Raw genomic sequence first — 27,255 nt, 5'->3', positions numbered from 1 at the left:
CGTTCCCTGAATTCGGCCTTCAACTTTTAAAAAAATAAAGTCACATGAACAATTACAATCCAGTTCACGGACAGCAACTTTTTTCAGCAAGCCCCTTAAAATATTTTTCTATATATTTTTTTCCCGGGACACTGATCTTCTGCTTAAAGTAAGAAACTATTCCTAGAGAACTAAGATTTCTATTTTTAGATACTTTATATAGACTTTAGCTGCCCGCTGGTATGTTCACAAATATTTTATTATGTGATGAAATGGTCTCGACTTTCCTTTCTGTATAGCTATATTAAGAGCCATTTCATGTGTACTACTCATATACCAAAAAGCAATAATGCATAAAAATGCGTGTTTACTTTTGCATTTAATTCATAGCTTAAGTGCATACAATATATATAACTGCAATTTTTCAGTATATTTGAAAATTTCGAAATGCATTTATGTATTTTGGGGTGGTAAGGTATACACTATACTCTATAGTATGTTGTACTATGTTATACTATGCATAGATTAGTAGATATGACCATAGTTAGCGTGGAGTGGGTGTCGTGTATTTCTATAGGTTCTGAATCGATCCCCCTATTCCTGACCCTATTCTGGTTAAACTAACTATCTAGTTAACTAACAGTCAGCCCATGAGGCAAGAAATCCCCCATGATGCAGATACCGTTATCTGACGCAGTCACACTACGGCACAGGAACGTGTTATCTGATTAGGTCATAACGCTTGAGATCTAATTAGACAAGCGACATTCCTCCAGCCCCTGATAAGGCATACGACGTTCTCATAACAAATCAAACCTATGACAACCTGGATAATCCGTGCGGCCATTGTTTTGATTTCACAGAGAACTTTAGTAAAGAATGTGCTAACGAGCAAGTCGTATGACATCTTTATTGACGTACCTATGTCCATCCTTACGTCAATCTCGGCACCTTTAAGGTATAAATATTGCCGACCTTGCCCTATGCAAACACACGCGTGGTGACAAGACGGAGCAGCCATACTTGCCGAAGCCGAGAGCAGAAGCAGACCCCGCTGGCAGCAGCCCCGCCTTCCTGACGCGCTGAGAGACGTGCTGCTATCTCAAGCCGAGAGACCCAGCACCGGCGCTTCCGGGTAGCCCTCGCAGGCAGCCTGGAATATCGAGAGCAGAGAAAGAGATACCATTCCTCATTCATCCTAACTTCCAGGTACAGAACTGAATAACCCCTCACAGAGAATTCTTTAGTTATTCACTTGGCAAAAACAAACTTAACTTAAACTGTAACTTTCTATTCCCGCCCACGCATTAGACTTAGGTCAGGTACACGGGGTAGGCGTATTTAGAAACACCAGTTGAGTACGTTTAGTCAAATGTATATGTGTATGTAAATATATTTTAATCATTTTAAACATCATATGGCTCAGAAACCATATCAATGTTTTTACAGTATTATTTTATACTATTGCTTCTAATGTATGCACTTTACTTAACTATAAGTATTGCAATAATATCGATCCATTTCTCTTGTACGAGAAAAGAGACTGATCAATAAATAACACCTTTTTATTGAACACGCCCGTCTCTTCCTTTTCTCTACATTCTGATGAGACTAAGAATGCACGTACTGACTGAGTAAAATAATTGCCTTGTGCTCACACGACTCTTGAGATTGACTCTTGATTAGGGGAGAGCAAAGTTGTCATGTTCTATGGTTGTCAGAAACTAAATCCCTTCTTGTCTAATCAGGGGAGTTAATCCTTCCTTGAACATTCGAGAAAGTTTCTAGCGAACTCTGAGCTTAGCTGGCAAACCCAAAAATTAAGTCTAGCATCGACAGTAGTAGACCTAGTTAACGTCTGGCCTAGGCCTTTACTGCTGTAGGTACTATTCCAATGCGCAGAGCCTATTGGGAAAATAGGAGCTACACTACATGGCGCCCAACGCGTTTGGAAAGGGCGATAAAACTAACGTAAGACATTTAGAGTAACTCAGTCGTGCTTTCTCACTCAGACCCCTTTTCCCAAATACTCCAAAGACGTCTGGAGTGGGTGAAAGGTTATATCCTCCAAAACCTCGCAGGAGGGAACTCCTATGTATGGTTTTTGGTCAAGTCAACGTTGAAGGATAAAACAGTTCCAGAATATTGTGCATCTAATCTCTGTTTCCATAAAGAAACCTGATCTGCAAATAAACATAATACCATCCTGTCTGTAAAATGGGAGACAGTGATGAAGAAAGAGAAGCAATTAGATTAGCTACTGAAATAGCAGATGCTGATGCTACCATGCAAACAGCAGACCCGGATATAATACTCATCCAGGTCGCCAAAAGGAGATCTATAACCTTAAAACTTATAGAAAATGGACTGACACCTAGAGGTGGCACAGTCATATTCGTAATTGAGGCACACGAATATCGGCAGACAGAGGTATACTATACATGGATACATTTTCCAGCAGCAAATGCTGTAACAAAGTACTTCCACTATTACAAAGTAGAGGAACCTCCTGACATTTACACTCCTTTCGAGGAGGTGGAAGTACCACTCAAATTCCAAGAGCATTTGCTCTTATTTGATGGCGCCCTAATACATAACAATCACATTACAAGGCTCGGTCCTTTAGGAAGACCAGGAGCAACGTGGCCGGTCTTAGCCGGATACACACCACATCCAGACATCGAAAGAATGCCTGCAGCAGAGCTGTTAATACAGCTAAAACAACTACTAAAAATTCATAGACAATTAGTTCAGTATGTAATGCGGACTTCAACAATTCAGCCAGCGATTAAACTTCCACAGCTGACCCCTCACCAGGGGAACACAAATAAAATTACACCACAGAACATCCAATCCTGCCTAGGTAAAGTTCCAGCTAAACGGGAACAAATACCATTCTGGTTGGCACAGAAAATCACCCAAATAGAGGCGGTGTTTCCTGACACCACCCCATTGGAAAAACACAGGATTCTGACTATATGTCTCCCAATGGGAATCGCACCACACATTGAGGACTGTGACACTTGGGGTACAGTCTTTGCTTCCATCTACACAAAAACGCACGGTGTCCCATCCATTTCGGTGATACCAGATGTGCTAAAACAAATTCAAGATGAATACGGTCCAGAACCTGCTTTAACTCTTGGTATGAAATTACTAAAAGACTTCAAACAGGTCTCGGCTATATTACTAGCCAACATAAAAGGTGAAGCAGCGAACGTGGCGATCTGCCAGAGGTTAAAAGAGACAGATATAGCAGACCAACCAGCTGAAATTGCCAGAATCATAGAAAAATCCTATGAAGAACTAGGCAGAGATAGTCTAGGTGGAATACCAGTAAAACCGCAACTGACTACAAGTCCAGAAAAAATGTTTTTTAACAATAATAATAATTCACCAAAAAAGAACTGGGATGGAAACAAACAATCCAATCCTAAAGAAAAGAAATTCCAGTCCAGAGGAAGGTCTCCTAGGCGAAGAGAGAAATCTCCAAACCCGAGACAAAGGTCACCCCAGAGTGACCCCTCTGGGAATAGATATAACCTTAGAAATAGGGATAATATTAAAAAACCTGATAGATATCAAGACATTGATACACGTCCCTCTCAATCTTTTCAGAATTCCTCGCAGAAATCGGAAAGAAGAGGACGATCAGAAGAGCACGCCAAGTCCAAAGACAAGGAACCTGCTCAACTGAAAAAGAAATTACAATTTCCAAAAAAGAAGGTAGCCAGTATCAAGGTAGTTAACAATGCCGAGAATACTGAGGACACAACTGAAAAACGGAGAGTGGGCTCAGACAATGCTAGACAGCGCAGCAGAGGTGAGCATAGCTCGCAAAGTCCTTATGAATCATCTGGAGACAGTGGACACGAATGAATACCTTCAAGTGGAAACTGCAGATACCAGAGTTAGCAAGCCCCACAAGATATACAAGATAACATTACGTATAGAGGGAGATAAGACTAGGAAAATTAGGGGACTATTTTGGGATAACCTGTCCAAAGGCTATGACATCCTTCTAGCTGAAAAAGACTGGCCACCAGAGTTTGTCAGGGAGTGCCCTCATGGCGAAGAAGTAATTATGCCTGCCTTCTCGAATCAAATCCCGATTCATAAAAAATATACACTTGCTAGAAAGTGGGCAGTGGCCTTAGCACCTGCTTTATATAAAAATCATGTAGGATGGGATGAGGATTCTCCTCCTCACAAAATCCAGTTAAAATCACAACCAACTGCACAAAGGCAGTACCCAATTAAGCAAGAAGCTAAAAAACAAGTAAATGAAATACTAGACCAGCTAGAATACCAGGGGGTGATTGAAACTTGCACCTCACAAATGAACAATCCTTTGTTTCCGGTCTCCAAACCAGACAATTCATACCGTCTAGTTTTGGATTACCGACACCTTAACACATGTTGCAAAACTTTTGCAGTGCAAAACTCACACAGTGCTGCACTAATGAATAACATAGTGCGCAAAAATTACAAAACAACCCTGGACATCTCCAATGGATTCTTTTGTCAAAACATAGCACCGGAGAGTAGATATTTAACTGCATTCTCAGTAAATGGCACTCAAAAACAATTCTGTCGGTTAGCCCAGGGGTACAAGAACAGCCCAGGGGTATTCTCAGCGAGAGTAACAGAATTACTACAACTATATGATGATGAAGCATTATCTTATGTTGATGACATTTACTTAACAGATGATGACTTGGAGACTCACTTGAAAAGGGTGAACACCATAATACTTGGGTTCGCTGCAGAGGGTTACAAATTCAACTTTAAAAAGTCCAGAATTGCCCATCTGACGGTCCTATTCTTAGGATATGAGCTATCAAGTGAAGGTAAAAGCCTGGCAGACAATTTCCTAGAGAAATGTGCCGTAATCCAAGCTCCTAAAACACTAAAAAACCTACAGTCAATTTTAGGCTTCCTAAATTTCGGAAGAACATACATTGCAAATTACGCAGAAAGGGTGAAACCCCTTTACGATCTAATTAAACCAGACTTTAAAAGATCCAGTTGGACTCAAACACACACAGAAATTTTGAGATCCTTACAAACAGACATGCTAATTAAAACAAAATTAGAAACCCGTGATAATACACGCAACCTTGTGATCCAGGTCATCCCAGGGAGATGCGGATTCACATACCTGACCTCTAATGAGGGAGAAAAGGTACCAATTGCATTCAAATCACACTTGTACACTAAGGCTGAAATGAAATTTAGCCCAACGGAAAAAATTCTTACAGCAACACAGACAGCTATAGCAAAAGAACGAGCCCTGGCACAAGGTAAACGAATAATAATCGTGACACCGATACCAGCACTAGAGGCTGTAACAAAAGCGAGCATTCCAAATGCTAAAGCACTCCATCCGAGATGGATACAATGGGCTAACTCTCTTGCTGCAACAGATGTGGTGTACGAATTTGATCCTTACTTAAAAACACAAGAATTTCTACAATATGAATTTGAATGTCCTCTGCCAACCGAAATTCTGCCTCTAGACCAATACGGCTGTATAATATATACAGACGGATCAGCACAACCCGCAGTAGGGGGTAAACAAGCTTACAGTGCTGCGTGCGCGATTGTTAAAGGTCGTTGGCACGAAGGGAAATTTAAACCAACCCTCACTAAAACACAATCTCTAGGAGATTGCACAGCTCAGCGAGCTGAACTACTAGCATTCAAGATGGCGCTTGAAAATACCGATCGAGAATTCCCCACACTTATAGTGTGCGATTCGTATTATTGCGTTCAGTCTTATAATGAATACTTGCAGATCTGGCTTCAGAACGGTTTCAAGGATGCGAAAGGTGGCACAATAAAGCATAAAATGCTCTGGGAACAATTAGCTCTTTTACAAAAAGAACTACCAAAGACTCACGTGATACATACACTGAGTCATCAACGTGATGGCGTTCACTTTGCAGGGAATTCATTGGCTGATGAGGCCGCGAAAGCAGCTGTGCAAACGGCTTCCGTAGCTGCCGTCACCCGGTCAAAAACAAAAATAGACAGCGAAATATTACAAGCTGTCAGCGCTTCAGAAAAGGATTCGATAGAACCACTCCCTAAAGGCTTTCCAGTAAAATACTCATACATAACTGATGAAAACAATGTTCCTTTTGCTCAAATCCCTGGAGTGGGGGATAGGGCAATTCCAAACATGGAACACAGATTAGGACTAATAATAGCGGCACACGAAGGGCTTGCTTCTACCCATGCTGGCGTCTCAGCCACAGTATCATTATTAAAACAGAGATACTGGTGGCCACAAATGAGAAGACAAACAAGGAACTATGTTCTAGCATGTGAAATATGTCAAAAAATGAAAGTATCAACTGTGAGACGTCCAGCACAGACGCCCCTTCTAATCTCGGATAAACCATTAGCCTGTGTTTATCTAGACCACTGCGGTCCCTTACAAAGGGACGGTAACTATAAATATATCTTGGTCGCAGTGGACTCATGCACGAGATTCATATGGATGTGGCCCCAGCGAACGGCTGACGCCAGAACTGTTATAAAAGATTTGCGGGTCTTTATCGGCACATACGCAATTGGCATTCTGCATTCGGACAATGGTCCTGCTTTTAGCTCTCGGGCTTATAAGGAGGCCATGGTCAGCATGGGCGTGCAATTGCGGTACTCTTGTCCATTTCACCCTGAGGGGAACGGAATTGTTGAAAGAAAAAACCGTGACATAAAGCAATCTATAACAGCAAAGGTATTAGGTTCGGGAGCTGGGTGGGTCAAACATCTAATAAGTGTCCAACGTAGTCTAAATAACTTGCCAAGAAATTCTCTGAAGGGATTCAGTCTGTACGAATTATTATTCGGAACTAGGATGTTGATCTCTGACCTTGATAGTCAGACTTCAGTGGTAATAGAAAAAACCTTTGATGTCAAAGACCGTTTGGCTATTTTGCAGGACTTAAACAAAACAAGAAAAGACCTGAGCAACATACAGTTGAAACAACAGCCAACAACCACTGAAGAATCACCACCTGTCCCAGCAAGACCTGTCTGGATTCCAAAAGTCGGGGATCTAGTCAGGGAGAAGATCGCGGTAAAGAAGGAATTTGGGCCTTCTTACAGAAAAGCAGTTCCTGTCTTGTCTGTCAACGGGACAAGATCAGTTGTACTACCGCCACTTGCTGGAAAAAAGGAGAACCGAGTTGTATCCATCGACCTGGTAAAACCACAACATGTGGCCGATAACAAACGGTAGGCCAAGTGGACTCCCAATAAGTAGCAGAACACCAAGGTTTGCTACCAGTACAGAGGTCCTATCAAAGAGGCTCATCACATTCGAAACGCCTACAGAAGAACAACAAGGACTATGCAACAATGCAATAGAACTAAGACCTCTGAAAACCCAAATAAAAACATTTAGCAGAGACACACCAATCTACAATGAAGTTCCAAGTGAAAATGCAAGAAACAAAAATCCTGAACCAATTGGAACAATTGACAGAACTGCATCTGGTTACTTCATCAACTTCGATGATTCCTCTGAAGGTTTCAGCGAACAAAAGACACAGCCATCATCAAAATCCTTTAAAGACAAAGCTAAGGAACTTTTGAAACAACTGAAAGAAACATATCTGGTTTCTCCATGGATTGAATTTTGGGTGGGTTTTGGTGCATTTATCCTCATACTTTGGCTCATCATGGTATTTACTTTGGGACGCTTCATTGAGGGAAAATATGCTAAAATGGACACAGCAAGTCAGAACATCAACTTGGTCCTCAAACCACACACATCTTCACACGTCGAGAAAAGAGAACTTTCTTCAGAACTTTCTTCAGCCAACTTCACAGCAATTCCAATACCTGGTGGGGTAGCCTGGGACAACACTGACTATGAAATTTATGGTCCGGTCGAGATCCTGAAATATCCACACCAAATCAAGATCTCCTTGAGTGACTTTGCAAAACCAAACTCATTTGCTGATGATTGGGACTTTGAAAGTATAAACAAAGTGATGTCTGACTTAGTAATGTCTGCTAAATTTACAAAACATGATTATTTGCAAGGTTCTACAAATTATGATAGTATGTATTGCTATAACCATTATGGTAACAGTTTTTTGCATAAATCTGCACAACCAAGAAATGTTTTAAATTATAATCAATGGGAACATTGTGCTACACCTCCAAAAGGGAGCTCTAGAACCGTTTATGACAAATATTCATACTTTCAAGGTTTTAACACTAGTAATGCTGAAACATTTTATTATAAATTGTCAAACAAGACAGGGATGAAAACCATGATAACAAACACAAATTGATATATTCAGATATATTCTTTGAAAAGATGAATACTTTTAGATTTGATTATTGGGACAAAAATGTTGATTTGAAAAGTGTTTGGGGTACAAAAGAATGGCAAGTACAGGGTTTAGAAGCTTTGTTTAGAGCCTGCATGATCCCAGAACAAATGATATTTTTAAATGACACTGTTCAACAAACCACCTGTCTTGGCTTAGCCAAAATCAAAGATTTAAATAACCCGTCTATTCCAAAGCCAACAATGTTTAGCAATAGCTCTGAAACAGATGAAGAAATAGACATAAACCATATACTTAACCAAAACAGAACACATCCTGATTGGAAACAATGGTTGATCTGGCCCACAGATACAAATAACTGTCAAGATAGATTCCTGAATAAAACACAGGGTTTCAAAATGACCAGGCCAGACCCTAGATATCCCCAAAGACATCACCCAGGGATAATAACAACCTACAGTGTGGGCAAATTATGCCTTCAATGGCTACAAACTTCCACACTGCCTGAAATTAAGCAACACCTAACTTTACTTACTGATGGTGCTGACTTGCGTGATTTCATACTGGGACCACGAAAACAGCGTCAAAAGCGTTTCATAGCAGCCTCTGTATATGCAGCATACAATGAGGCCTGGAAGGTTACTCAAATTGAAACAGCAGAGAGAATACGTGAAATTGATCGTATTAATTTGGAAAAATCACTTTCTGTAGTGGACAATGGGTTAATGACTCTGTCCTCCAGAATATTTTCATTGGACAGCATTGTGTCTTCAGCAATCGATATATTATCGCAAGACTTACTGTTATTACAACATGGTCAGTCACAATTGCGTTCTATTGTACAGCTTGGCTGGACGTTACAAAATCTGCGTTCAGGCTATGTGCCTTGGCGTTTAATCAACACAACGTCACTATTCCAAATCTTTAACCTTACTGATAGACAAATCGGTATGGCGCAGAAGGGTGCTGATTATACAATCTTGAGCATTGAAAAACTAGAAAGATTACCGTTGACAATGTCAGAACGACCTGTCAGTGAATGGATAATCCACGGAATCATAAATATTCCAATCTCAACCTTCAGGTTTCAATACTGCCAAAAATATATACAGGCTGGCATGTACGAGAAATTGGGAAAGGGGTACCTTAAAACAACTTGGACCCTGCCCTATTCACATGCATGTGTCAGTAATAAAGGACAGAAAGTGTTTCTTAGTGGCAACAATTGTGCTATGTCACTAAGCGGCACACTTCTGTGTAACGGTATTAGTTTGCACGGAGCCTGTGAAGGGAATTCATACAACCTTTCATGTCACCAGCAAGGCGCACCTGCAACTGAAATAGAACCATTCTTTCAAAGACTCTATAATGGGAGTTACATTCTTATTGTAGACCGCAGATGTTGTAGTCTTATGCCCGGGACTCCTTATCTCGTCACTACGACGGCGAAGGTCAAGTGCTGTGGACGTTCTTTATTCCCCAGCTCCTTTCCAGACAGGGAGGCGAGGGCATGGCCCAGTTTGAAAATTAGTTCTATTCGAATAGACACTTTAAGCAGAATGAAAACAGTGCTTCTTCAGACGCCTACAAGGCTCACGTCATCTAAAGAAACGTATGATCTACAAGTCGCAAGGACGACTGCAGAGATACATACATTATTATCAACCAATTCCCCCGTACATTTCGCGGAAATCCTGAGCGAAATCTTAAATATTTCTGATACCACTGGGGTCTCAAAGGTATTTAAGACAGTATTTTCGATGGCATTAACACCATTCAAAGCCATACTGGGTATTTTTCCAGATTTCGTCCATTCGATTTTTGGCGGACTTCCCCTGATCCTGGGACTAATTGCAGGAATCCTATTCCTAGTCCTTATTTTTCGTTATGGCAACCCATGTCACAGATCAAACTCTCGCGACAATGGAAGATACGATCCTAGCCATTGGATACCGGGACCGGATATCAAAAATCCTGGGACTCTCCCGGCTTAGAGACCTAAACATGACTTGGTTTCTATCATTTCGACCAATGTGGCAAAGGGGTGTTTTACCTGTACTAAGGTGTCTGCTATGCGGAGAAGAATGCGTGTTAGACACCTGTCTGACGCTACAATCGGATGCGCCGGTGGATGCAGATACACTGCTGGTTCCTACCAAGGTTCACGCTTTGTGCTGCCCTCAAAGGCTGCCAATTCTGATGACGGCATTCCTGGAATCTTCACCACTGCGATTGAAAAGTAGTGAAGTTCAAGATGAAAGCAACATCGAACAGGTACGACCTTCTGTCAGCAATGCAAATCAGAATGTCAATGGAGACAATCATGCGCACGAATGCATGGTTACCCCTATTTCCGACTTAGTGGAACTTTCCCATGAAGCTGTTGACAGTTTTTTCGAAAGCCTGAATGATATGATGTTCTCTCCAGAACAGAAATAGAGACTTTTGAGTGAACTCGCACACGGCGTTCCCTGAATTCGGCCTTCAACTTTAAAAAAAATAAAGTCACATGAACAATTACAATCCAGTTCACGGACAGCAACTTTTTTCAGCAAGCCCCTTCAAATATTTTTCTATATATTTTTTTCCCGGGACACTGATCTTCTGCTTAAAGTAAGAAACTATTCCTAGAGAACTAAGATTTCTATTTTTAGATACTTTATATAGACTTTAGCTGCCCGCTGGTATGTTCACAAATATTTTATTATGTGATGAAATGGTCTCGACTTTCCTTTCTGTATAGCTATATTAAGAGCCATTTCATGTGTACTACTCATATACCAAAAAGCAATAATGCATAAAAATGCGTGTTTACTTTTGCATTTAATTCATAGCTTAAGTGCATACAATATATATAACTGCAATTTTTCAGTATATTTGAAAATTTCGAAATGCATTTATGTATTTTGGGGTGGTAAGGTATACACTATACTCTATAGTATGTTGTACTATGTTATACTATGCATAGATTAGTAGATATGACCATAGTTAGCGTGGAGTGGGTGTCGTGTATTTCTATAGGTTCTGAATCGATCCCCCTATTCCTGACCCTATTCTGGTTAAACTAACTATCTAGTTAACTAACAGTCAGCCCATGAGGCAAGAAATCCCCCATGATGCAGATACCGTTATCTGACGCAGTCACACTACGGCACAGGAACGTGTTATCTGATTAGGTCATAACGCTTGAGATCTAATTAGACAAGCGACATTCCTCCAGCCCCTGATAAGGCATACGACGTTCTCATAACAAATCAAACCTATGACAACCTGGATAATCCGTGCGGCCATTGTTTTGATTTCACAGAGAACTTTAGTAAAGAATGTGCTAACGAGCAAGTCGTATGACATCTTTATTGACGTACCTATGTCCATCCTTACGTCAATCTCGGCACCTTTAAGGTATAAATATTGCCGACCTTGCCCTATGCAAACACACGCGTGGTGACAAGACGGAGCAGCCATACTTGCCGAAGCCGAGAGCAGAAGCAGACCCCGCTGGCAGCAGCCCCGCCTTCCTGACGCGCTGAGAGACGCGCTGCTATCTCAAGCCGAGAGACCCAGCACCGGCGCTTCCGGGTAGCCCTCGCAGGCAGCCTGGAATATCGAGAGCAGAGAAAGAGATACCATTCCTCATTCATCCTAACTTCCAGGTACAGAACTGAATAACCCCTCACAGAGAATTCTTTAGTTATTCACTTGGCAAAAACAAACTTAACTTAAACTGTAACTTTCTATTCCCGCCCACGCATTAGACTTAGGTCAGGTACACGGGGTAGGCGTATTTAGAAACACCAGTTGAGTACGTTTAGTCAAATGTATATGTGTATGTAAATATATTTTAATCATTTTAAACATCATATGGCTCAGAAACCATATCAATGTTTTTACAGTATTATTTTATACTATTGCTTCTAATGTATGCACTTTACTTAACTATAAGTATTGCAATAATATCGATCCATTTCTCTTGTACGAGAAAAGAGACTGATCAATAAATAACACCTTTTTATTGAACACGCCCGTCTCTTCCTTTTCTCTACATTCTGATGAGACTAAGAATGCACGTACTGACTGAGTAAAATAATTGCCTTGTGCTCACACGACTCTTGAGATTGACTCTTGATTAGGGGAGAGCAAAGTTGTCATGTTCTATGGTTGTCAGAAACTAAATCCCTTCTTGTCTAATCAGGGGAGTTAATCCTTCCTTGAACATTCGAGAAAGTTTCTAGCGAACTCTGAGCTTAGCTGGCAAACCCAAAAATTAAGTCTAGCATCGACAGTAGTAGACCTAGTTAACGTCTGGCCTAGGCCTTTACTGCTGTAGGTACTATTCCAATGCGCAGAGCCTATTGGGAAAATAGGAGCTACACTACACCTCCTCGAATTTCGCAGCATTTCAGGCAGCAGCGCACGCCGGCAAGCGAGGGAGACGGACCACAGGAATCAGCAAAGATGGTTTATTGTTGCAACCACACAGAGAACAGCTACGCGTTTCAGGCTAACTCGCCCTTGTTCACACTGCAACATTACAACAAACGAAATGCTTTTTTTATATTTGCCAGAATGTGTGTACACCCACTCTTAGTGACATCACCTATCACATGATTAAAAAAGTGAAGAAATACTACCACTTGTAGTTTTTGCAACGTTGATTGTGCACATTTAACTTTCAGGATAAATCCCAATATGACAAGATTCACAATTACAAACAAAGGTAAATAATAATACACGTTTTAAATGGATAAAATAAAACTGTGTCTTGGTACCTCATCATGCAGTTGGCAAATTGATTTATAATGACTGTATAAATACATAATTATGTCTCACTTTAAGACCCTAAATTGAATGAGTCTTCTGGACGGACAATGTGTGCAAAAAACTTGTCAATAGTTATCAACTCCATGTGCAAAATTCAGCAGAGCAGCAATAGATGGAAAAGTGCAATTAAATTGTGCAAATATATGTGCAAAGCAAGCAGAATAAAGTGCAATACTGTTGACATCAAGAGATAAGATCATTTTCATATTAAGAAAGTCTCATATCCCTGAGATATAGTAACTTTATATTTCCAATGAATTTCATCTACCTCTTAAAAAAGATCAGTAAAAAAGTATCAAAAAGTTAAAACCCACAACCTATAAATATGGATAAGTAATAAATATATACAAAAAACACAATTCAAAATATCAATGCAATATTATATAAATAGTAGTATAAAAAGGTAGTCAGAAAATACATCCTATTTTAGAATATAATATTGCAAATATTTACATCCAGGAATAACTTAATAGTCATCACAATAAATGTGTTAATCAGATAAATATAGATACAGTTACATTCAATTTAGACAGGAAAGCTTCATTCTCGACAATGTGGGTAATAGAATAGTCATAGCAACTCACCAACTCAACCTTCAATAGTGAACCTAACTGAAAGGGAGTATGTATGCTCTAGTGGTGAGGACTTAAAAAGTCACTTAAAGTAATCTACTAGTAGAAGAGACCCTTACAGAAAATGGTGCATCTCTTCTATATTATTTAAACCATTAGGCCAACGGCTATCAAATTCAAGTATCATTCTGGTTTCGAGCTGTCTTAATAGCAGTTCACGGTCACCCCCTCTTTTTAAGTGTGGAATAGCCCCCACCACAAAGTATTTTAAACAAGATAGGTCATTGTTATGGACTCTTCTAAAGTGGCGGGCAACCGGGTAGGCCGGATCATTGTGTAGAATAGCATGTAAGTGTTGTAGTATCCTGACATGCACCTGAAGCTTGGTACTTCCTATGTATTTTAGGCCACAGGTGCATGTCAGGACATAGACGGCGTAATCTGTTTTACAGTTGTTATTGCCATTTATTGGTCTGGGATCAACACAAAAGGGGGTGGAGTAATAAGACGTGTTAATACCAAACTTACAAGCACGACAGCTCGAACACTTGAAAAAGCCTTTAGAAGGCTGTAGCCAAGGAATTCGTCCGCCGGCACCAAAGTTATTCCAAATAGAATGTTGTGGATTGCCTATGGAAAGTAGGTCCTAACTATAACTACCTACTGGTGACCTCCAGTAGGTCATATATATATATATTTTTTTTTTTTTCCATGATTAAATGGTAAAAGAGGTTTGTTTTTGAAAAACATGAATTTTCGGGTACTAAACCTTGATTTGAAATCACCAATAGCCCACTGTATTTAACAACATGATATCACAAAAAAGAGCTGGTTTTTTATGCACTTTATTAGTTTATTTGCACTTATGATCAATGATTTTAATTGATTGTATTATCATATCACGTACCTTCATCAGAAAAGACAGGATCACGATTGTGTACCTTGTATATACATCTACTGCTTGCGCCATGAAATAATAAAGCACGAATTGATGATGGGAGAAAAAAACGTGAATACACCTTTAAAAGGTGGTGTGTGAGGCACGCGGGTCATGTGACCAAGAACAACCAGGGTTGTTCGAAACGCGTTATCCTCGATCGTCTGTTGTGCCGTAAATAAACATCTGAAAAGGATTATGGGCTCGTCTGGATTCTGTTAAACTGACTGGAATTCTGTTGTTTCATGTGAAGACGGTGGCGTCCGTCTGACGAAGCCCTCACTCGCTGGCGGGGTGTCTTTTCCGTCACCATAAGGATTACCGGTAGTCTTGCCCTCCGAAACACCCGCCGACACACAGAAGGACATCCGTAAGAAACGTCTCTCCCAGATTGAGACGAAAGAGTAAGAAGGGTACGTGACGGTTCGACCGTCGACACACGGTGGTAGAGAGAACCCGGTAACGGCTGCCTCTCCTCCGGAAGCCGACGCACCAAGGCCCACGTACCGGCATTGTAGGAATGGGCTGACTTCCGGGTCAGCACCTTGTAACAACATCGGATATTCCTTCACATATGTCAGAGTGCGCGTGAGTTAACTAAACTAACGTTAACATGCGAATCCTTAAGCAGCAAGACACTGGGATTCTCTCCCACCAAGAAGCTGATAAACGGCACTACCAAAATGACGAGCGAACTGATGAAGGAACGGGAAAGTTCAGTTCAAGCCATCTTTCAGTCTACGAAGCCCGGCGGAGCACTGGGAACCGCGGCGACAGCCATAACTGAATCGGATACAATACAAGGCTGGAAAAGTAAAGTAAAGCAGTTAGAGAGACTGAAAAGAAAAGAAATCAATCGATGGTGGGAGGCCACCTCACTTGGCAAGTACCTGGAAGTTAACTGTATACCAAGGGGCTTACGGATTTTCACTATCCCCACACTATCAATACCCAAACCTCATATCCTGCAAAAATGGACAGAAAACACGAACAACTGTTCTAGAGTAATGATTGAAATTCTTATTGAGAGTGCATGGGAGGAGCATACTGAAACGACAAAATTAATAGAAGACATTATGATAGACCTGAGAAAGGAATCCGAACAGATAGCAATTGAACCCATAATAAAGAACATGGATGAAAGATTAAAAAGGTACGAAAAATAAATAATTCAAAGGAAACAACTAAAATTTGTGCGAGACGAAAGGGATTATGCAGCTGGCAGGATTTTAACATTCGCCAGGAAATATGACAAACCTTGCACAGATATCCAAAAAGAACAAACGCTGAGTACCTTAGACAAACAACAAAGTGGATCCCAATCAGGACTAACAGACTTAAGCTCCGATACTGATTCCGTAGCAAGCGGCTCCTCAATAACCACCCCACAACAGGTTTTTTCCAAGGAACTACTAACTCTGCAGAAAGAGAGAGAACATACAAGCAGAGGTCGTCTAAAAACAAAGAAACAAGGAGACGGAGACTCAATCAAAAAAGGAATATCTGGAGAAAAATCAGCAGAGAAGGCCGGCATTGGAACGAGAGGCCAAACAAACAAGAAACAACAATGATGGAGAGCCACAAAGAACTTACGGTAATTAATCTTACTGATAAAACATTGACTGTGAATGAGATCAAAGTATTGCAATTAGGACTGTCCTTTTGCCCAGACTCTAATTTTGATTATGCTGATGTGCGAGCTGATCTTTATAAATTTGAGAGAAAATTTAAACTTTGTAAGATACATGTGGGTAAAAACAGACCACAGCAAAATAGAGAAGACAGGGATTCAGACATAGGCGGCCCCACAATAGGGGACATTCTGATACTTACAACATTGACCACATTAGGAAACCAACACAGTCAGACAAATGGTTCGACCATAACAGATCCTTTTGATACAACAATTGGAATGCGGGTGACTAATATCACAGATAGAGCCACGAATGTCCCAGCCGGCACCACTTTCCGGAGAAAAAGCAAATTTGTGCCGATTACACCAAGAGACAATGTGGATGCATTCAGTGACTTAGTGAAAGGAGATTTGGATAAGTTAATTACGCTACGCTCCCCAAGTAAACACTTTAATAAGGAGCCATGGAAGGTGATCCAAAGCCTCAAACAAGATACGAACACAATAATCAAACCCTCAGATAAGGGTGGAAACATTGTGCTCATGCCCAGGGAGATGTATATGGATGAGGCAAAAAGACAATTGCTAGATACAACATGTTATTGTAAGGTGGACAAAAAATATCTGATGAATTTACAAGAGACTTATTACAAGAAATTGGAGCTCTGGCAAGGAAGTGGGTTGTTAACATGGGATGGGGAACGATATCTGCATAAAGACAACCCAGTAACTCCTACATTTTACTTATTGACGAAAGCTTGACGAGACCATTAGTCTCATCCATAAACAGTCTGGCGCAGATTATGTAGATAACACCTTCCTCCAAAAAGAAAAGCAGAGGCCAGAGGGGAATCCTTTAAAGACTCTTTATTACAATGGTGCATAAATCAGTGGTGGCGAATGCATTTCGCGTTTGGTAAGTGCCTTCCTCAGCACCCTGCACTGGCTGGAACCCATCAAAGTAGTCCAATAGTCCTGCTTCTCTTTTTGTATAGCTGAGAACGTTGAGCTCCTCCCCCTACTAGTGTCTGCTCACCTGTTGGTTCTTGCATAGCATTAGCAAACTCCAACTCCCAGAATGCAACATTCAATGCATCTGGGCCGGCGGTGTGGGTGATAGTACCAGAATGGCACAAGCTTCGTTGTCTATGCAGGCTGTGGTGAAGTGCCCCATGGAATCGCACCAAAGTTCAAAAGCGCCTCCTCGGGTCCCCTCGTACTGATGCAGCCCTTCTGTCCAGGAAGTAATAAAACGGGGGCAGCTATGCAGCAACACAACACCCTAACGGAGGTAGGATACCCCTCTCCGTTTTGGCCATCCCGGGCGTAGTGGAGGACACCGTTTTTTCTCGATCCCTCGAGCCTCCAAAGCGCTGTGAAGCAGTGCGGTGCCAGATATATATATATATATATATATATATATATATATATATGCAAAAAAGAAGGAGAGAACTCCGGGTAGTTCTCAAGTTTAGGTGGAAAGCAGCCCCTGTTAGAGCACTCTCAACACCAGCGACACTCTAGATCTGCTCACCTCAAATGTCTGTTTTTCTATCAAAGTTTTTAAGCATAGGATTCGCAGAGTGCTATCCACGCCGAGATAGAAAATGACAAAGTCTTTTGAAATTTATACAGCAAAGTCTTTAAGCATAGGACTAGTACAGTGCAGTCCTTGCTGAGCTGTAAAATTTCAAAAGCCATTTATCACTCCAGGCACAATATTACAGCTTTGAATTAGTAAAATACCAACTCAAGCCAACCTGAAATGAGTAAAAGCAACCCCTGACACAGTGTTTCGCTCTAATTAGAGCACTTCAGAGAGGTATTGCTTTGTCCAGACACAAGGGAGCACCCAGTATTAAGTCAAAACAAAATCAGGCATAGAGTGACGCATAAATTGTGCAAAAAAGAAGGAGAGAACTCTGGGTAGTTCTCAAGTTTAGGTGGAAAGCAGCCCCTGTTAGAGCACTCTCAACACCAGCGACACTCTAGATCTGCTCACCTCAAATGTCTGTTTTTCTATATCTGCCATATATATATATATATATATATATATATATATATATATATATATATATATATATATATATATATATATATATACGAAAGTATGTCTATCTGTCTGTCTGTTTGTCCTTTATGCATTACTACACCATTCATCCAATCGCCAGGAAACTTTGGGAAGTTGTTGAGTACACTCCCGCAAAGTTTTCTGGCATATATTTTTGGGGAAATATCGGTCCCCCAGGGCCCTCATAATCTTGCGAATACTGATGTATGCATAAGACGGAAAAACACAAAATCGTGTATCCACAAGCATTCGAATAAATAAATAGAATTAAAACAGCCTTCATCCGATCGCCAGGAAACTTTGGGAAGTTGTTGAGTACACTCCCGCAAAGGTTTCTGGCATACATTTTTTTAAAATATCGGCCCCCCCCAGGGCCCTCATAATCTTTCGAATTCTGATGTACGCACAAGACTGAAAAACACAAAATCGTGTTTCCACAAGCACTGGAATAAATAAATAGAATTAGAACAGCATTCATCCGATCGCCAGGAAACTTTGGGAAGTTGTTGAGTACACTCCCGCAAAGGTTTCTGGCATAATTGTTTTTTAAATATCGGCCCCCCAGGGCTCTCATATATTTTGAATACTGATGTATGCACCAGACAGAAAAACAAAAAATCGTGTATCCACAAGCACTCGAATAAATAAATAGAATTAAAACGACACTTTGAAATGTTTTCCATATTAAAATGAATACGTTTCAATAAAAATGACACAATGTAAATTGAATGTTATCATAACGAGTTTCCTTGAATTTCCTTTCTTCGGAGATCGCAGCAACGCGCGACGGGTAAGCTAGTATATATATATATACATATATATATATTAAACAAAAGTCCTGACCCTCCAAATCCGAGGTGGGATTGCTCGCAGGCGCAGACCACAACAGGAATTTCTTCAAAGAGGAATGTGAGCTGGATTCAAGGTTTCATCGTATAGTTTATTCTTCATCCAAAAGAAAAATAGACAAGTGTCCGCCTCAGACACGTTTAGATCGCCTCCGCGATATATATGCCAAGGTGTATTAAAGAATGCGTGGGTGTATGAGTGTCTGAATGAATGATTTAGTAGGTGCGTGACTGACTGTACAAGTGAGTGATTAAAAGTGTCTTTCTGAATGCATGGGTTAGTGACTAATCTTTGTGAATGTCTGTATCAGTCTGTCAGTTGGTGTGTAAGCGGTTGCATGGGTTGGTGAGTAGCTAAATGAGAGTCTATATGGGTTATTGAGTGGTGCTCATCTAAGTATCTGTATGGGGTCATGAGTGTCGGTGTGGGTGGGTGGGGTGTGTGACTCTGTGCATAGATGTATGAGTGGGTGATTCACTGGGCGTATGGGTTCAAGAGTGTATCTGTGAAGGGCTGTATGGGTGGGTGAGTGTGTATGGGTGTGTTGGTTAGTGTATCAGTTTCTCAGTGGTACATGTGTGAGTAACTACATATGTAAAAGGCAGTATATGTGAGTGTTGGAGTATATACATGACTATATGTGAGAGTGTGTGATTGTGAGAGTGGCTGTATGGATGAGTATGTGCTTGTATCAGTGATTATATAAGAGAGTAAGTATGTATTAGTATTTGTATGAATATGTGAGGTGGTGTGTGTACAGGTGAGTAGATGGGAGTGTGATTAATTCTTTGCATGACTGACTAGGTGTGTGAGTAGCTCTATGGATGAGTGGTGGTGTGTGAGTGTCTGTATATCTGTATAGGTGTATGAGTGCATATGACAGTACTGTATTGATAAGTGGCTGCATGCATCAGTGACTGTATAGGTGAATGAGTAGATGTGTGTAGACCTAGGAATCAGTGAGTGGGTATGTAGTAACTGGTATTGGTGTGTCTATGATTTCTAAAATGGTAGTCGGTATTTTAGAGTGGGTGTATCAAAGGTTATATTAGAGAATGATGAGGTGCATCAGATTGTCATGTGGATGATGTCATCAGTGTTGTCAACAGTGATGTCATTTGAGGTTTATCAGTGATGTCATCAGTGATGTCAACGACCATGTCATGACTGATGTAATATGTGACGTCATCAGCAGTGCATTGCTGGGGTGCAAGTTATAGTTAGTTCAACTAACTATAACAGCCAAAATTCTCTGGTTTTGTACGAGTTAAATGTCCAACTAACTATAACGTCTCTGAAACCTGTGTTTTTTTCAGTGAATTTCTAAGATTTTTTAAATGCTGATTTCTAACTATTACGTCCCTGAAACTTATGTTTTTTTTCAGTGAATTTCAAAGGTTTGTTAAATGCCAATTTCTAACTATATCGTCCCTCAACCCTATGGTTTTTTCAGTGAATTGCTAAGGTTTTTTAAATGCTAATTTCTAACTATGACTTCCCTGAAAGCTATGTTTTTTTCAGTGAATTTCAAAGGTTTTTTTATATGCTAATTTGTAACGCTGCCTACAGAGATAGGACATTTGCAGAAAGAGGAAGAAAAGAGCAGAAAGAAGCAAGAGAAATGCAGAAAGAGGCAACAGAAGTCCAGAAAGACAAAGAAAGGTGCCGAAAGGTGCAATGGATATGCAGAAATCACCAACAGAGGTGCAGAAAGAAGCCTGGTTGCAAAGTCATCCTGTGCCCCCAACTTTTTACTGACTGGTACTGGTGGTAAGTGACTCTGCCTAACCAGGCACAGAGCAGGTGCTATGCTGAAAGACACTTAGACTACAGTGAAAACACCTACACACAATAGGGTACATAATGGGTTGTGGTACCCCGGTGATTGGCATGACCGCCCCTGTAAGGGGCTAGTACATAATAGGGTAGGGGGATTAAAACTACCTCTAATTCAGAGGTGCAGAAAGAGGCAAGAGACGTGGAGAAAGAAGCAACAGAGGAGCCAAAACAGGCAAGAGAGGTGCAGAAAGAAGCAAGTGAATTACAGAAAGAGGCAAGAGAGGTGCACAAAGAGGCAGAAGGGGATGCAGAAGGAAGGAAGAGAAGTGCAGAAAGAGGCAAGGGAATTGCTGAAAGAAGCAGCCCAGGTGTGGAAAAAAGCAAGAGAAATGCTGAAAGAGGCGCGAAGGGTGCAGAAAGACCTAGAGAAGTGCAGAAAGGACCAAAAGAGGTACAGAAAGAGGCAAGAGAGGTGCAGAAACAGGCAGGAAAGGTACAAAAGAGGGAACAGGGGTGCAGAAAGAGGGAAGAGAGGTGCAGAAAGAGAAAAGAGGGCTGCAGAAAGAGGCAAATAGGGGTGCGGAATAAACCATCAGAGGTGCAAAAAAAGGTAAGAGGAATGCAGAAAGAGGTAGGAGAGATGCATGCACAAAGAGGCAAGAGAGGTACAGAAAGAGGCAGGAGGGGTACAGAAAGAAGGGAGAGAAGTGCAGAAGGAGGCAAGACAATTGGTGAAAGAAGCAACAGAGGTGTTGAAAAAAGCAAGAGAAGTGCAGAAAGAGGCAAGTGAGGTACAGAAAGAAGCAAGAGCAGTGCAAAAAGTACCAACAGAGGTGCAAAAAGAGGCAAGAGGGTGCAGAAAAAGGTAGGAGGGGTGCAAAAAGAGGCAAGATAGAAACAGAAAAAGGCAGGAGGGGTGCAAAAAGATGGACGAGAAGTACAGAAAGAAGCAACAGAGGTGCTGAGAGAGGCGCAACGGGCACAGAAAGAGCAAGAGAAGTCCAGAAAGAACCAACAGAGGTAGAGAAAGAGGCAGTAGAGGAGCAGAAACTTGCAGGAACGGTGCAGAAAGAGGGGAAAGGGGTGCAAAAAGAAGCAAGAGAGGTACAGAAAGAGAAAAGAGGGATGTAGAAAGAGGCAAGAGGGATGCAGAAAGAATCAAGAGCAGTGCAGAGTGAACCAACAGAGGTGCAAAAAGAGGAAAGAGGAGTGCAGAATGAGGTAGGAGAGGTGCACAAAGAGGCAAGACAGATACAGAAAGAGGCATGAGGGGTGCAGAAAGATGGAAGAGAAGTGCAGAAAGAAGCAACAGCGGTGCTGAAAGAGGCATGAGAGTGCAGCAAGAGAAGTGCAGAAAGAACCGACAGAGGTACAAAAAGAAGCAAGAGAGGTGCAGAAACAGGCAGGAAAGGGGCAGAAAGAGGGAACTGGGGTGCAGAAAGAGGGAACAGGGGTGCAGAAAGAGAAAAGATGGGTGCAGAAAGAGGCAAGTGGGGTACAGAAAGAAGCAAATGAGGTGTGGAAAGAGTCAACAGAGGTGCGTGAAGATGCAAGAGAGGTGCAGAAACAAGCTAAAAAAAGTGGGGAAAGAGGCAAGAGAATTGCTAAAAGAAGCAACAAGGGTGTAGAAAGAAGCAATAGAAGTACAGAAAAGGCAAGTGAGGTGCAGAAAGAGGCAAGAGAGGTACAGAAAAGGGAAGAAGAGTGCAGAAAGAAACAAGAGATGTGCAGAAAGGTGCAAGAAAAGTGCAGAAAGAGGCAACAGAGGTGCAGAAAGAGGCCAGAGAGGTACAAAAAGAGGCAAGGGAAGTACAGAAGCAGGCCAGAGAAATGCACACAGAGGCAAGAGAGGAACAGAGAGAAATAAGAGAGGTGTAGAAAGAAGCAAGAGAAGAGCAGAAATAGGCACAAGATGTGCAGAAAGAAGCAAGTAAGGTGCAGAAAGAGGCAACAGAAGTGCAGAAAGACGCAAGAGAGGTGCAGAAACAAGAAAGAAAAGTGCAGAAAGAGGCAAGAGAATTACTGAAAGAAGCAACAGAGGTGTAGAAAGAAGCAAGAGCAGTGCAGAAAGAACCACCAGAGGTGCCAAAAAATGGCAAGAGGGATGCAGGAAGAGGTAGGAGAGGTGCACATTGAGGCAAGACAGGTACAGAAAGAGGCAGAAGGGTGCAGAAAGAAGGAAGAGAAGTGCAGAAAGAGGCAATAGAATTGCTGAAAGAAGCAACAGAAGTGTACAAAGAAGCAATAGATGTACAGAAAGAGGCAAGTGAGCCAGAGCAGTGCAGAAAAAAAGCAACATAGGTACAGAAAGAGAGGTGCAGAAAGAGGCAGGAAAGTTGCAGAAAGCGGGAATAGGGGTGCAGAAAAAGGCAAGAGATGTACAGAAAGAGGGGGAGGGATGCAGAAAGAGGCCAGAGGGGTGCAGAACGAAGCAAGTGAGGTGCCGATAGACCAATAGAGGTGCAGAAACAAGCAAGAGAAGTGCAGATAGAGGCAAGAGAATTGCTGAAATAAGCAACAGAAATGTAGAAAGAGGCAAGAGAGGTGCAGAAAGAAGCAAGAGTGGCTTACACACCATTAGTACCAATTATTACCCACATTTAGCAATATGTAACAGGTTACCATTCTAGGTTTGCACAGGGCCTTCCACCACTCTTTAACACTTGTCGCTGCATTTTTGGTAATGTTTGAGCTAGAAACAATGTTTTTTTGTTCAAATCTGCAAATTATGCAGCAGATGATGGATTATGTGGCAAATGCGGAAAATGTATAATTGTGCAAAAGTCGGTGCAGGCAAACAGTCACATAATTCTAGTGGCCCAGCTCATACCTCGGACTAGGTCCAGAAGTGCTCCTCAGTGGTTCCTTCTTTTTTTTGTCTCATTGAGTTCATAGTTTAGCTTCTATGGAAACTAGGAAGACTAAACCTGAGGTTACAACTCCACAACACAGACTATGATACCACACAATTACTCTCATAACACATTATCCCACTCTACATAATGCATACACACTAAATACCACATACTTCCTCAATAATAGAACATAGGTAGTGGTGGTTTAGACAGTCGCACTTCTAATCCTATAATTAGTTTTATTTGTACTGATTATATCTGGGCAGAGTACTTCATGTATAATATTGGTGCCCCTCAAGGTAACATTGACATCCCACTACCACAGATGTCAGCTTCAACTGAGGTCCCAACGGGATCAGTGGTAAGGAACTATTTAAAGATTTGTTGTACCTTTGCACGCCAATGCTCGTTATCATAAAAGCATGTGCTTTTAAGGGAGTTTATTCCATGTCCTGACCTGGTTAGAAAGTCCTGACTCTCTAACCAGGTCAGGACAGGGAATAAACTCCCTTAAAAGCACATGCTTTTATGATAACGAGCATTGGCGTGCCGAGGTACAACACATCTTTAAATAGTTCCTTACCACATACCTTCTATCCAAATAATTTCACTGCACAACATACCACATAATTCAATTACACACAACCTACATCCACTCCACTCCAAGAAACATTATTAAAACACTTTTACATTTACAACGCCAATAGCTCTAACTCTCGCAAATGCGAAACCTATTACATTGTGAATGCTTCCTTAACTAGTAGTTGCGTTTTCAGAGTGGTGGAGAAAGGGTGCTGGGCCTCTGACCAGCGCTCTCTCCCAGTGACCCTCGGGGCTCACATATCAAAGCCGGTTACCGAAAACACCGACTGACGCAGGCGGAGACAACCTACAGTCCGTGAAACATGAGCCTTTGGAGGGAACGCCTGGTGGAGCCGTGGGGCGCGGCCGTGGAGAGCGGCCTAGCCTCCAACTAACTGGCGGATCGGTGAAGAGGGAGCAAGACTCAGGTGACCCCAGATGAATATATGACGATATTTCGCAAACTAAAACAACGCATACTTGACAACCTTGTTTTTAGTTCGCAAGTGCCATTACAACACATTTTTCTTAAGCGAATACCATTAGTTCGCATTTGCTTTTAAATGCATAAGAAGTGTCTTTACAACAAATGCCAATTTCCCGCATAGATTTACAATGCATTTTGAAAAAAAATAACTCCCCAATTTCTACATCCATATACACTAACCTACATAACACACACTCCACAACACTATCCTAAAACACTACCCTACACTACACAACACTACACTACCCTAAACCCTAAAACAATACCCCTACACAACCCTCCTCCTTCTCCTATTCCAGTCCCTATACTCAAACACTACCTTGCACAACTCCAGACACTACCCTAAAACACTACCCTACACTACACTAACACCACAACACTACCCTAACCCCTACAACACTACCCCCAGCACGACACTACCCCTACCCACAGTCCGTCCCCTACACTGAAACACTACCCTACACGACCCCCGACACTACCCTAAACCCTAAAACACTACCCTACACTACACAAACACTACAACACTACCCTAAACCCTAAAACACTACCCTCAGCACGACCATACCCCCAGTACATCCCCTACACTGATACACAACCCTGCACAACCCCCCAACACTACCCTAAACCCTAAAATACTACCCTACACTACACAAACACTACAACACTACTCTAAACCCTAAAATACTACCAGCAGTACGATCCTGCCCCTACCCCTTGTCCTGACCCCACACTGAAACACTACCCTACACGCCCTGACACTACCCTACACTACACAAAAAACCATAACACTACTAATCCCTAAAACACTAACCCTTGCACAACACTACCCCTACCTCCAGTCAGTCCCCTACACTGAAACACTACCCTATACTACCCCTCCAACACTACCCTAAACTCTAAAACACTACCCCACACTACACAAACACTACAACACTACCCTAAACCCTAAAACACTACCCTCAGCACAACCCTACTCCTACCCCCAGTCCGCTCCCTGCACTGAAACACTACCATACATGACCCCCGACACTACCCTAAACCCTAAAACACTACCCTACACTAACACCACAAAACTACCCTACACCCTAAAACACTACCCCCAGCACAACCCTACCCCTACTCCCAGTTCGTCCCCTACACTGAAACACTACCCTGCACAACCCTGACACTACCCTAAACCCTAAAACTCTACCCTACACTAACACAACACTACCCTAAACACTAAAACACTACCCCCAGTCCTTACCCCTAGTCCGGTCCCTACACTAAAATACTACCCTGCACGACCCCCCTACACTACACCAAAACCACAACACTACTAATCCCAAAAACACGAACCCCTGCACGACCCTCACCATCTCCCACTCCTGTCCATCCACACAAAAACTACCCTGCATGACCCACAACACTACCCTAAACCCAAAAACACTACTCCTCAAACACATACCCTTTAAAAATACACAGCCCCTCTTACCTCTCTCTCCTCTGTGCACGTCCCTTTTCCTCGGCTGCAAGAGTTGTCAATCAAAAATTCCCCATCCTTTGCACAGGAGCCTGCAGATCCGCCTGCACCAGCGCCTTTCCCTTACTTCCGTCATCGATGCCTCCTCTTTGCCATCTTGGAGCCGGGTCCACACTTGCAGCAGAATTGACCAAAAAAGCCACCAGCCAGTGCACAGGAGCCTGCAGAGCTGCCCGTGCCCAAACGCCTCTCCCCTACTTCCGTCATCACTGCCTCCTCTCTGCCATCTTGGCGCTGGGTCCTCAGTCACAGAATTGCATGCATGCGGGCACCAGCGCCTCTCCCCTACTTACGTCATCGCTGCCTCCTCTCTGCCACCTTTGCGCCGGGTCCTCAGTCACAGCCATTCACTCAATACAACGCATGCATTGTAACAGCGCATGCAAAGTCGTAACATGCGTAGTAAAGGCTAGGCTACGCGTTGTTACAGTGCATGCGTAGTTATGCTTGCGTTGTAATGGTATGCGAACAAAAAGTTGCGTACTCGTGGCTGTTTACCACCCCAGATACATCACGCGGCACGGTAGGTGCAGGAAGGCCCTGAGTAGGGACAGCTGGGGGCCCCCGGACAGATCCCTGAAGTGCAACGCCCGGCGGAGCGGCGAGGCACGGTTGCGGCCTTTTCAGCGGGGCCTGACCCATAGTGAATGGGGGAAGACAAGTGGGGTAGTGAGACTCCAGTCCGCCCATGACCAAAGATTGGCATTGAAAGGGGGACATATCGACAGGGTGGAACGACCCAAGGCCCCAACACAGATCCGCGAGACGCATCGCTTGACAGAGCAGTGGAGCACGGCTGCAGCCTGTCGAGTGCGGCCTGCCCCGAGACATGCCTGAAACGTGGCCCAGCCGGGCT

The sequence above is a fragment of the Lissotriton helveticus genome, chromosome 2_1, assembly GCF_964261635.1.
Source record: "Lissotriton helveticus chromosome 2_1, aLisHel1.1, whole genome shotgun sequence".
NCBI classification, from domain to species: domain Eukaryota; kingdom Metazoa; phylum Chordata; class Amphibia; order Caudata; family Salamandridae; genus Lissotriton; species Lissotriton helveticus.
Note: the sequence above shows the minus strand (reverse complement) of the source record.